Source organism: Cetorhinus maximus, unplaced genomic scaffold (assembly GCF_964194155.1).
Source record: "Cetorhinus maximus unplaced genomic scaffold, sCetMax3.hap1.1 HAP1_SCAFFOLD_4397, whole genome shotgun sequence".
Lineage (NCBI taxonomy): Eukaryota > Metazoa > Chordata > Chondrichthyes > Lamniformes > Cetorhinidae > Cetorhinus > Cetorhinus maximus.
Window position 1 is genome coordinate 1 of NW_027600300.1, and position 10,350 is coordinate 10,350.

Sequence of the window (10,350 nt, forward strand, 5' to 3'; positions counted from 1 at the left end):
CGCGAGTTACTAAGAACATGTATTTCCTTGTCATATTAATGCAATTGCACATAAAATGGTAATAAAAGAATGACAGATTCCATTAACCTATAAATATTACTGCCTTGAATTTTACCCCACCGCGATCCATTTTTCTGTAGTGTGTACATTTTGACTGTAACTGCAGTAATGCATGCAGTGAGCTGTAAGACCAACAGAGGGAGCCCTTGCATGAAATTTCAATCACAGGCCATAATTGGCTGTGGCAGGACATCGAACGGTGTCTACCATTTGTGAGACCTGATCCTGCCCATTTGGGTTTTTAAATATTTTGAGTGGCAAATAGCTGAAAGCGCCAGCAAAGATTGGTGCTGCGAGGGAAATAGGGTATCTGGGACCTGAGTGAACATGGCAAGCAACTGAGTCTCTCCAAGCTCGGAGAGTGAAGGATGTTGAAGAGAGCAGCGCCAGGAGTGAGAAGGAAGTGCAAGTTAGAGTGGGCGAATTCAGAATCAAATCTGATATCTGAAGAGAAATAACGAGAGGGAAGGAAAGAATGCATTAAAATAAAGGGAAAAGAGGCAGAAAGGACAAGGGGGAAAAATGAGATTTTATGGATCTCTACCAAAAATTAAAACCTGAAGGAATGAGATTCCACACTTGTAATAGTTAATTTTCAGTGCCAGAGAGGTGGATGAACAGTAATCACGTTGATAAAAGTATATTTAAACTTGAAATGACAAGGCTCTCTTTTTTTCCGGTTCCGTTTATATCCAACTGTGCAACTTCACGCTCTTTAATTCAGTTCCATGGTGAGGCAGACAGTGAGATGCTGTTTCCACGAAACTAATGCTGGGGCGCACAACTGGGCTGCAACTTTTGGATATTCACATTTGACTGCGCATCTGCCTCTTGTCTGAAGTTGCTGTGCCGTTTGCGAATAAATAACATTAGCCCCGTCAGTACTTTGACAGCACATTCTGGCCCCGTGTTCTGAAATGCATCATATCAAATTCAGCGTTAAGCAAGATAATGTTCAATATACACGAAAACGTCTCTTTTATTGTTACCAATAGACAATCTGTAGCAATGTCCGGGGAGGGGGTGGTGGGGGGGAAGGAGAACACTTGTGATGCTGAGATGGCACTGCATTTATATTGACTTGTTACTTTAAGGCCACCAGATGGGTTCTCCCTCTTGGCAAGTGGTCTAGATAGTCTGTTCAGAACTCCAGAACTCCAAGCAGCTGCCTGGCTCCATCTGGAAGTTGCAAGTCGCACTGAAGTCAAAGGAGCCCAAAGATTTAGTTTCTTTCCCCTGTTTTTGTACACTTTTTACAGCATTTGCAGTTGTGGTATATAATGTGTCACGCACTATAGGAAAGCTGTGCTATTTCTAAACTCACGAATACAACGGGAATGTGGAAATTTGGCAGGCGGGTGAGGGTGCGGGTGAAGGAAGGGTTGGGTCGCTGGCGTGCTCCAGCGATGTTTGCACCGCCAGGGCTAGGTTTTCTGGCCACCAATCGGAGGGGCCAACACCGCCTCCCCTCCCTCCCCCCACCCCGGTCGCTTTCCGGCGGTAAAGTACGGCATGACGACGGGTCAGGAATCGGATGTCATTCCGGCGGTCACCGATGTTACGGAAAGGAGAGGGCGTCGGAATTGGAAATTGGAAATTGAAGTCCGACATTTTGAAAAAAAAAGAACAATGAACAAGCTGGGTCACGAGGCAATTGACTGCGATTTTATGGTGCCCGCCCCATTTGTCAGTGGTTGCAAGGGAAAAACGTTCCGGCGGGTACGAGGAGGTGGCACAAGGGGTGGGTGAAAAGGCCTTCAAATGGGGCCTTGGCCTCATGTAGCAGCAGAGTCCCTTGCTGAAGGTGGCAGTGTTCAGTTATTAATGTTCTTTATTCCTTCACTGTTTTTAGGCTGACATAACAAACAGTGGGAGAGCGAGAGGGCAGGGGGCCCTTTAAATTGGCGGCCGTGGCGACTTCCAGTTCACGGCCTAGCCCCTCTCCCTACCCTAGACGCCTGATTGGGCGCAGAGCCCCCCCAACCCCCCTTGACAACACGCCATGGCTGCCTTCCCATTGGGCGGCTGCTCGTCAGCTGGACGATGTTTGATTCGCCGTGGTGAGAGGGCAGGCGGGAACGGGGTCGGGAACGAGCAGACCATGCGCTTCCCACTCTGACCTCCCTCGCCTTGCCCAGAAACCACAAAATCCAACCCCAGCGTGGGGGACGGGTTCCTGTCTGGTTGGGGCCCTTCGCTTGGTCCAATAATGTGGTTGCCATGGCATTGACATGAAGGGTGGGCTGGTAGGGGGGTGGGGGTGGGTGGGGGCAATGATGATTTTCAACATGAGGTAGTTCCTTATGGAAAACGGCAAAGTTTGTGCAATTTACTATTTCCAAAGCTCCAAGGAGTGTAGGAAATACGGCAAATCTCACTTTGAAAAAGACATTCTGTTCATTCATGTAGGACATTTAAAATAAATCAGTTTGTTCTTGTACAATTTGTTAAAATGTCAGTCTCAACGTGATGGGAAGAACACATCTCAGGTCACGTTAGAAATCACAATATCCAATAATCTTATTGTTATGGCTGTGGGTCAGACTGACAAATAAATGGATGTCGGGCAGTAGAATTACGCTCCTAATCACAGAGGGGCGCAGGCTCCATTGACAGGAGTGAGTAGCGATGCTGCAGCTGAGGGAATGTCTCCCGCAGACCCGAAATTATAAGAAGTCCAGCGTTATTTTGGTTTTGTCACATCTCTTAAAATATCCAGAAATGCTTCATACCCCCAATGAATTAACCTTTGCCGCCCACAACCACTGTAGTCGTGTGGGTGTGACGACACCACAGGGACTGCATCAATTTGAGAAGGCAGCTCGCCCCCACCTTCTCAAGGGCAATTAGGGACGGGCAACAAATGCTGACCTGGGCAGAAACGTTCACATCCCATGAAAGAACATTTAAAAAAACGTAAAAGAAAAAATACCGCGGATGCTGGAAATCTGAAACAAAAACAGAAAATGCTGCAAAAACTCAGCAGGTCAGACGGCCTCTGTGGAGATAGAGGGACGGAGTTAACGTTTCGAGACCGTATGACTCTTGTTCAGTGCACCATCCCCCCCACCCCGCTCCCCCCCCCCCCCCCCCCCCCCCCCCCCCCCACCCCCGCCTCAGCCGGTCCTGCCTCTGAGAGCTATCAGCCAATCGGAAAGCGAGCAGCTCTCCAGTCCCAGCAGCGCCACTGGGAGTGGTGGCCACAGCAGGGACTGCAGCTGGTCCCCATAAGGAACGTCATTGGAGGCCTGGCTGAAAGGTAAGTGGGATAGTTTTGCCAGGGCCAGTTGGGCAGCTGCTAGTGAGGATGTTGGGGGGTGGGGGGTGGGGGAAATGGGGTGGTGGTGCACAATTAGGCGGTGATGGGGGAGACAAAGCGGGGATAAGAATCACCACTGAGGATCGGAGGGGTGGGGTTGTGGAGGGCGCCTCCATTGGGCACAGGGTGCCTGAAATGTGGGGCACCCCCTGGCTGCATCCAGGCACACAGGGTTCAGTAAAGTACCACCAGTGGTGGGAGCAGGCCCTTAGGTGGCCATTAATCAGCCACTTAAAATTCTGCCCCTTAACCCTGCTTCTCTCCAAGATGCTACCTACCAGATCTGCTGAGTTTTCCCAGCATTTCCTGTTTTTATTTCAGGTGTCCAGCGTCCACAGCATTTTGCTTTAGCCACAGATTAACCTGTCATTTGAAGTGTTGCACCTCTGGCAGTGCGGCACTCCTTCAGTAAAGCGCTGGAACGTCAGCCCAAACAATGAGCTCAGGTTTTGAAGTGGGGTCCGAAAGCCACAAGGTTTTGACTCAGAGAGGAGAGCTCCACCAACTGAGCTAAGGCAACGGGAGCATTAGGAGTGCTAGGCAATTAGACAGAAACACTGAGGTGATGGAGCCTGTACTCTTGTTAGAGATTTAAAAGGCCAACAGTTCAATAACGTGTAAATATAATTGTGTTGACTGCCTGACAGATGCTACAAGTAGTGCTAATTTTAATAAAACCCAGCAACTACTAATCTTCTGTGCATATTTCCCTGAGGGAACGTAAAATATGATGTATGTAGCAGAGCCCAAGGCCATTCCAGCCTGTTCCACAACAATCACGGAACATCTATTGCCATGACACGAGGCAATTAATGCAGGCTGAGTCCCCTTTAAAGGGAGATTCTGAACAAATGTTCTTCAATGCATGTAATAATACTCGGATATCTTTCTGCTGACAATAGTTCACCTTCCGGCATTTCCATAGCCAAGAAAATCATTTTCAAAACGAGAGGAGCCAATTACTTCTCCAGAGATCTTGAGCAGTCACGAGGCAGTGTCGTGCTGTGCGCTAATGCTAATTACAATATATGGGAAAGCTACAAGTGGTAATGTCTAATTAGGTTTTAAATTAGAACTGGTAGATCTCCCATAGCTCACGGTGAGTGGGGGGATACAGGGTCAGTTTTAGGATTCAGAGCTCCCATGTGCATGTCGACAAGTGCCTGATCTGTGCGCTGTGCAATTCTCTGTCCCATCGGTTCACGAAACAGGAGGTGGTAAACTGGCAGGTGGAGTCTAGAAGCACAGATTCCGGACTTGACACAAAAACGAGGTGCTGCATTTCTTGCTTGGCATTGCGAAAAAGTGCACGGTGACAATCTGGTGAAGAAAGAGCTACACATGATCTCGCCTCAAAACTCCGGGACACTGTCGAGTGTGCAAAACCAACTCTGTCACATTTTGTTTTGAATATTTTGTTTTTTGGCTGACACTCGTTCAGAATCAAAAGGGGCAACTTTATCTTTTGCCGATAACCATAAAATAGGTGAGAATGGATTGACCTCACACGCTGCCTAAATTTTCATTTCTATTGAAAGCCAATATCGTTCATTTTACACAAATGCCAGAAGTTAAAATGGTCCCCGGTGTCTGTTGAAAAGTGGAACTGTAGCTTCCAAAGACATTAACAACATCTCTGACCTTTTTTCAGGGAACTTAATGAAAGGATTTCATGTTTCTTCAAACAGAAGAACCAACAGCAGGAAATTCCATGATAGGATAAGGTTCATAAACTCTGGATGAAATGAGTTTGATGGGCCGCAGGACCTTATCTCACTTTCTTGGGGAAATGCAGTAAAGCTGCAGTGTAGTGCTGAGCTCCACTAACAATGAGTGCAGATTGCCACTACGACACCACTACAGCCTCGATACTTCCACCCATGCTCACTGCTGGTGAAACTCCATCCTGTCAACTAAGCCTTTCTCGATGTTCCCTTATTTTCCTGCACATGTTGCTAAAGCTGGAATGCTCTCCAACGTTCTAACATTCTTACCTTAACTGATTTATCCACGTTCCCCATTGGTTAAGGTGCTCTGAGTATTCTGTGGTGTCTCTATCAGCAGTTCCAACGTCTAGTACACTAACAGTTTGTGTTGGATAAGGTACCTAAATGGAAGAGACCATGAATTATGTGACTCCTGACAACATTATTGCAAGGAAGATCAAGCATCTTTTCTATTGTTCCACTAAGACCGATAGGGATTTTGAAATGGATACCTGCTCCTTCCACAATGTACAATCTATCCTCTCATGAACTTGGCCCTAACTATTTAATACCATGATGAAAAACCTTGCAAAGTCCTCCCTGATACCAAAAACAATCAAGGTAACAACGAGAATATCCACCAAGGAGCACATCTCTACTATTTAACCCTCTACAGATGACAGCCGCCCCTATTATCGCCTCCTAGACACAGAATCTATAGTGGCTGTTGGTCTCAGTTGACTGTCTTCTCTCCCCTGGGTTAGAAGGTCTCTCTCTGGTTCGAGTCACAACAGACTTGAGTACATGATTCAAAACAGATTTTTTTTTTTTTTCATGGGATGTGGGCATCACTGGCTAGGCCAGCATTTATTGCCCATCCCTAATTGCCCTTGTGCAGGGGGCATTTAAGAGTCAACCACATTGCTGTGGGTCTGGAGACACCATGTAGGCCAGAGCAGGTAAGGATGGCAGATTTCCTTCCCTAAAGGACTTTAGTGAACCAGCTGGGTTTTTACAACAATCTGCAATGGTTTCATGGTCATCATTAGACTTTTAATTCCAGATTTTTATTGAATTCAAATACCACAACCTGTTGAGGTGGGATTTGAACCCAGGTCCCCAGAGCATTACCCTGGGCCTCTGGATGACTAATCCAGCGACAATACCATGACACCATCGCCTCCCCCCGATTAATGCACCATTCACCTTCCGTGCTGATTGTGGGACCTTTCTGTGTGCAAATTCACTGCACATTTCCCTACCTGACAACAAACAGTAACTAGATATCCAAAGACATTAGCTGAAGTTCTTTGGGACATCCTGTGGATGTGAAGGTGCCATAGAAATTCAAGCACTTTCTGTTTCCCATTTCTAAGGGCATAGGACGATTCAGAATTGCAGGAGCAAAAAGAGCTTAAAAAGTGGCAGGCAGAAGAGAAAATGTCAGTATTTTGGCCATTTGATCCAAGCTGAAAAGCTATAGCGATCCCCTCCAGTGGGAAAAACAGAGGGCAGCAGAAAGAGAGGTCGACCTAGACATAGCTAGATAAGGGACTTCATGGAGCAGTTGCAGACGAGCTACAGTGGATGTGTGAGGATGGCACATGACAGACGAGTGTGGCACACCATGACAGCAGATTTCCTAGCCAGGAATAACTACAAACAGGCAGACAGGTAGAAGGACATAACCTGTGGATAGGGAGGGCTCAGTAATATGACCTGAGTAACCGTGGCCATGAGCAGTAGGACCTGGAACTTAAGTACCAAGGAAGAATTTCCCAGAGTTTTTTTTCTCTGGAAATTGCCCACAGGTTGTGCAGGGAGATGGAGTTAGCCAATTTGTGCTCGCACAATAAATAAATGAGCCATTATTCAGTTTTTGATGGTATTGGATTGGGTGTATTTTTTTTCTCTTTCACAGGATGTGGGCATTTTGTTGCCCATTCCTAATTGCCCTTGTACTGAGTGGCTTGCTAGAGGGCAGCTAAGGGAAATCACATTGCTGTGGGTCTGAACTCACATATAGGCCTTGATTCAAACATGGACAAATGAGCTGAATTTCAGAGGTGAGGTGAGAGTGATTGCCCTTGACATCAAGGCAGCATTTGACCGAGTGCGGCATCAAGGAGCCCTAGTAAAACTGGAGTTAATGGGAATCAGGGGGAAAACTCTCTGCTAGTTGGAGTCATATCTAACACAAAGGAAAATGGCTGTGGTTGTTGGAGGTCAGTCATCTCAATTCCAGAACATCACTGCAGGAGTTCCTCAGGGTAGTGTCCTCAGCCCAACCATCTTCAGCTGCTTCATCAATCACCTTCCTTCCATCATAAGGTCACAAGTGGGATGTTCGCTGATGATAGCACAATGTTCAGCACCATTCGCGACTCCTCAGATACTGAAGCAGTCCATGTCCAAATGCAGCAAGACTTGGACAATATCCAGGCTTGGGCTGACAAGTGGCACGTAATATTCATGCCACACAAGTGCCAGGCAATGGCCATCTCCAACAAAAGAGAATCTAACCATTGCCCCATGACATTCAATGGCATTACCATCGCTGAATCCTCCACTATCCATCTTTGGGGTTACCATCGACCAGAAACTGAATTGGAACAGCCATATAAACACTGTGGCTACAAGAGCATGTCAGAGACTAGGAATCCTACAGAAAGTAACTCACCTCCCTACTCCCCAAAGCCTGTCCACTATCTACAAGGCACAAGTTAGGTGTGTGATGGAATACTCTCCGCTTGCCTGGATGAGTGCAGTGCCAACAACACTCAAGAAGCTTGATACCATCCAGGACAGAGCAGTCCGTTTTATTGGCACCCAATCCATAAACATTCCCTCCACCACCGACGCACAGTAACAGCAGTGTGTACCATTCTCAAGATGCACTGCAGGAATTCACCAAGGCTCCTTCAACAGCACCTTCCAAACCCATGACCACTACCATCTAGAAGAACAAGGACAGTAGATACATGGGAACACTACCGTTTGGAAGTTCCCCTCCAAGCCACTCACCATCCTGACTTGGAAATATATCACTGTTCCTTCACTGTCGCTGGGTCAAAATCCTGGAACTCCCTCCCTAACAGCGCTGTGGGTGTACCTACACCACATGGACTGCAGTGGTTCAAGAAGGCAGCTCACCACCATCTTCTCAAGGGCAATTGGGCATAGGCAATAAACGCCCAGCGATACCCATATCTGATGAATGAATAAAAAGAGAGGACAGACTGGCTGGGTTGTCAGATTTTCTTCCCTAAGGGAGACTAGTGAGCTAGATGGGTTTTTAACCACAATTGATGATAGCTTTATGGGCACAATTACAGGGAGTAGCTTTATATTCCAGGTTTTTTAATTGAATTTAAATTCTAGCTACTACCATGGTGGAATTTGAACTCATGGCCCCAGACCATTAGCCTGGGCCATTGGTCCAGTGACAATACTGCAACACCACCATCCTCTCTTGCTTCTGGCCAGGACACTAACAGGACTCTTACTAAACTCCTGCTGTTTTCAACTAATGCTATTGGATCTTTTATATCCACGTGAGCAAGCAGGTGTAATACCTGGTCCAAAAAAGATGGAATTAATTGGGATGCAAATGATCCAGTGCCAACCCCCATGCTTCTCAATGTACCTTTACCACAGTGTGCTGAAAGATCCAAGCTAAACATGAAAAGATGTAAACTTGGAAACCATTTTTAACAGTTTTCATCCCTCAAAAGGTAAAGCTCACCTTATTGCCATATCCCGTGATCTGCCTGGTCCATTGCCGCCAAGGTTTAAAGCACATATAGTCTCCATCTGGTGATCCAAAATCTGGCACAGTTTTATCAGTTGGGTCATCCTCTGTTTGGGTTGGCAGCTGAAGCAGAAACCAACGTGTTACTAGTTGAAACGTGTGAATAGTTGCGCTTTCATCTCGAGGATTTCAGCTCTCGCCCCAATTATTTTCCCCCCAATGGCTCAGTTTGTGAAGGCTGTGTTCACCCCAGCCAAGCGGAGCAGAGGGTCCCAGTTTTGATTCCCAGTCTGCACTGCGCCAGCTGCCCTCAGTCAGGATGGTAGCAGCGGGTCCCTCATGGTCTCAGTTACCCTGGTATAGGAAAGGGAAAAGAGATCAGCGGAAGGTCCTATTGCTCATCCTGCTGGGAGAAAGAAAGACCTTGCATTTATCTAGGATCATTCTGATCCCAAAGGGCTTCACGGTTTTTTGAAGTGGTCACTGTTGTTTTGTAGGCAAACATAACAGCTGTTTTACACATGGTAAAGGCCTCACTAACAATGAGCCAGAAGGAAAAATTAGTAAAAAAAAACTGGGAAATAAGAGTACTGGTCCGAACTGGTCTTGTAGACCTTAAAATGGAACATCAGTAAAACTGGGAAATAAGAATACTGGTCCGAACTGGTCTTGTAGACCTTAAAATGGAACATCAGTAAAACTGGGAAATAAGAATACTGGTCCGAACTGTTTTTTTTCCTTCTGGGGAGCTAGACGGCCACTTAATTGATTTTGTTTGACGTATGGGTGCTAACACTAAGCCAAGACTAACCTCACTGTTCAATTCAGGTGACTTTGAGAATTACATATTGCATATAATTTACAGCACAGAAGTAGACCTTTCGGCCCAGCTGGTTAGTGCTGGTAATGATGCTCTATGTGAGCTTATCCCCCATCCTACTTCATTCAACTCTCACAGCATTTCCATCCGTACCTTCCTTCCTCATGTACTTATCCAGCTTCCCCTTAAAGCATCTATGATATTTGACTCAATCACTCCATTGTTCCACAGATGTGAGGTGATTGGTAGAAGGGTTAGAGGGGGACATGAGGAAAACTTCTTCACCCAGAGGGTGCCGGGTGTCTGGAATTCACTGCCTGGTTTGGTAGTGGAGGCAGAAATCCTCAACTCCTTTAAAAAATACCTGAAGTGCTGTAACCTGCAAGACTATGGGACCAGGTGCTGGAAGATGAGGTTAGAATGGGCAGCTAGTATTTTACTTTTTCTTTTTCGGCTGGTGGAGAGACAATGGGCTGAGTGGCATCTTTTCTATGGTTCTATGTCGTAGCAAGTTTCACACTCTCACCATTCTCTGGGCCAAGAAGTTTCTCCTGAATTCTCCACTGGATCTGTTTGTGGATCTCTCTAATATTCATGACCTCTAATACTAGTCTCCGGCCCCTAAAAAATGGGGACACCTTCTCTACATCTACACTATCAAACCCCCTTCTTCATTTTAAGGACCTCCATTAGG

General features: G+C 46.4%; 1 long non-coding RNA gene across 1 annotated transcript; it reads right to left on the minus strand.

Annotated features, from left to right (window-relative positions):
- Positions 1 to 226: 226 nt before the first annotated feature.
- LOC144678484 (uncharacterized) lies at positions 227 to 8,951 on the minus strand. Its single transcript, XR_013576110.1, has 3 exons — positions 8,831 to 8,951; positions 5,374 to 5,486; positions 227 to 1,239 (listed from the first exon to the last, which is right to left on the minus strand). It is a non-coding gene; the product is annotated as an uncharacterized LOC144678484 (long non-coding RNA).
- Positions 8,952 to 10,350: the final 1,399 nt, after the last annotated feature.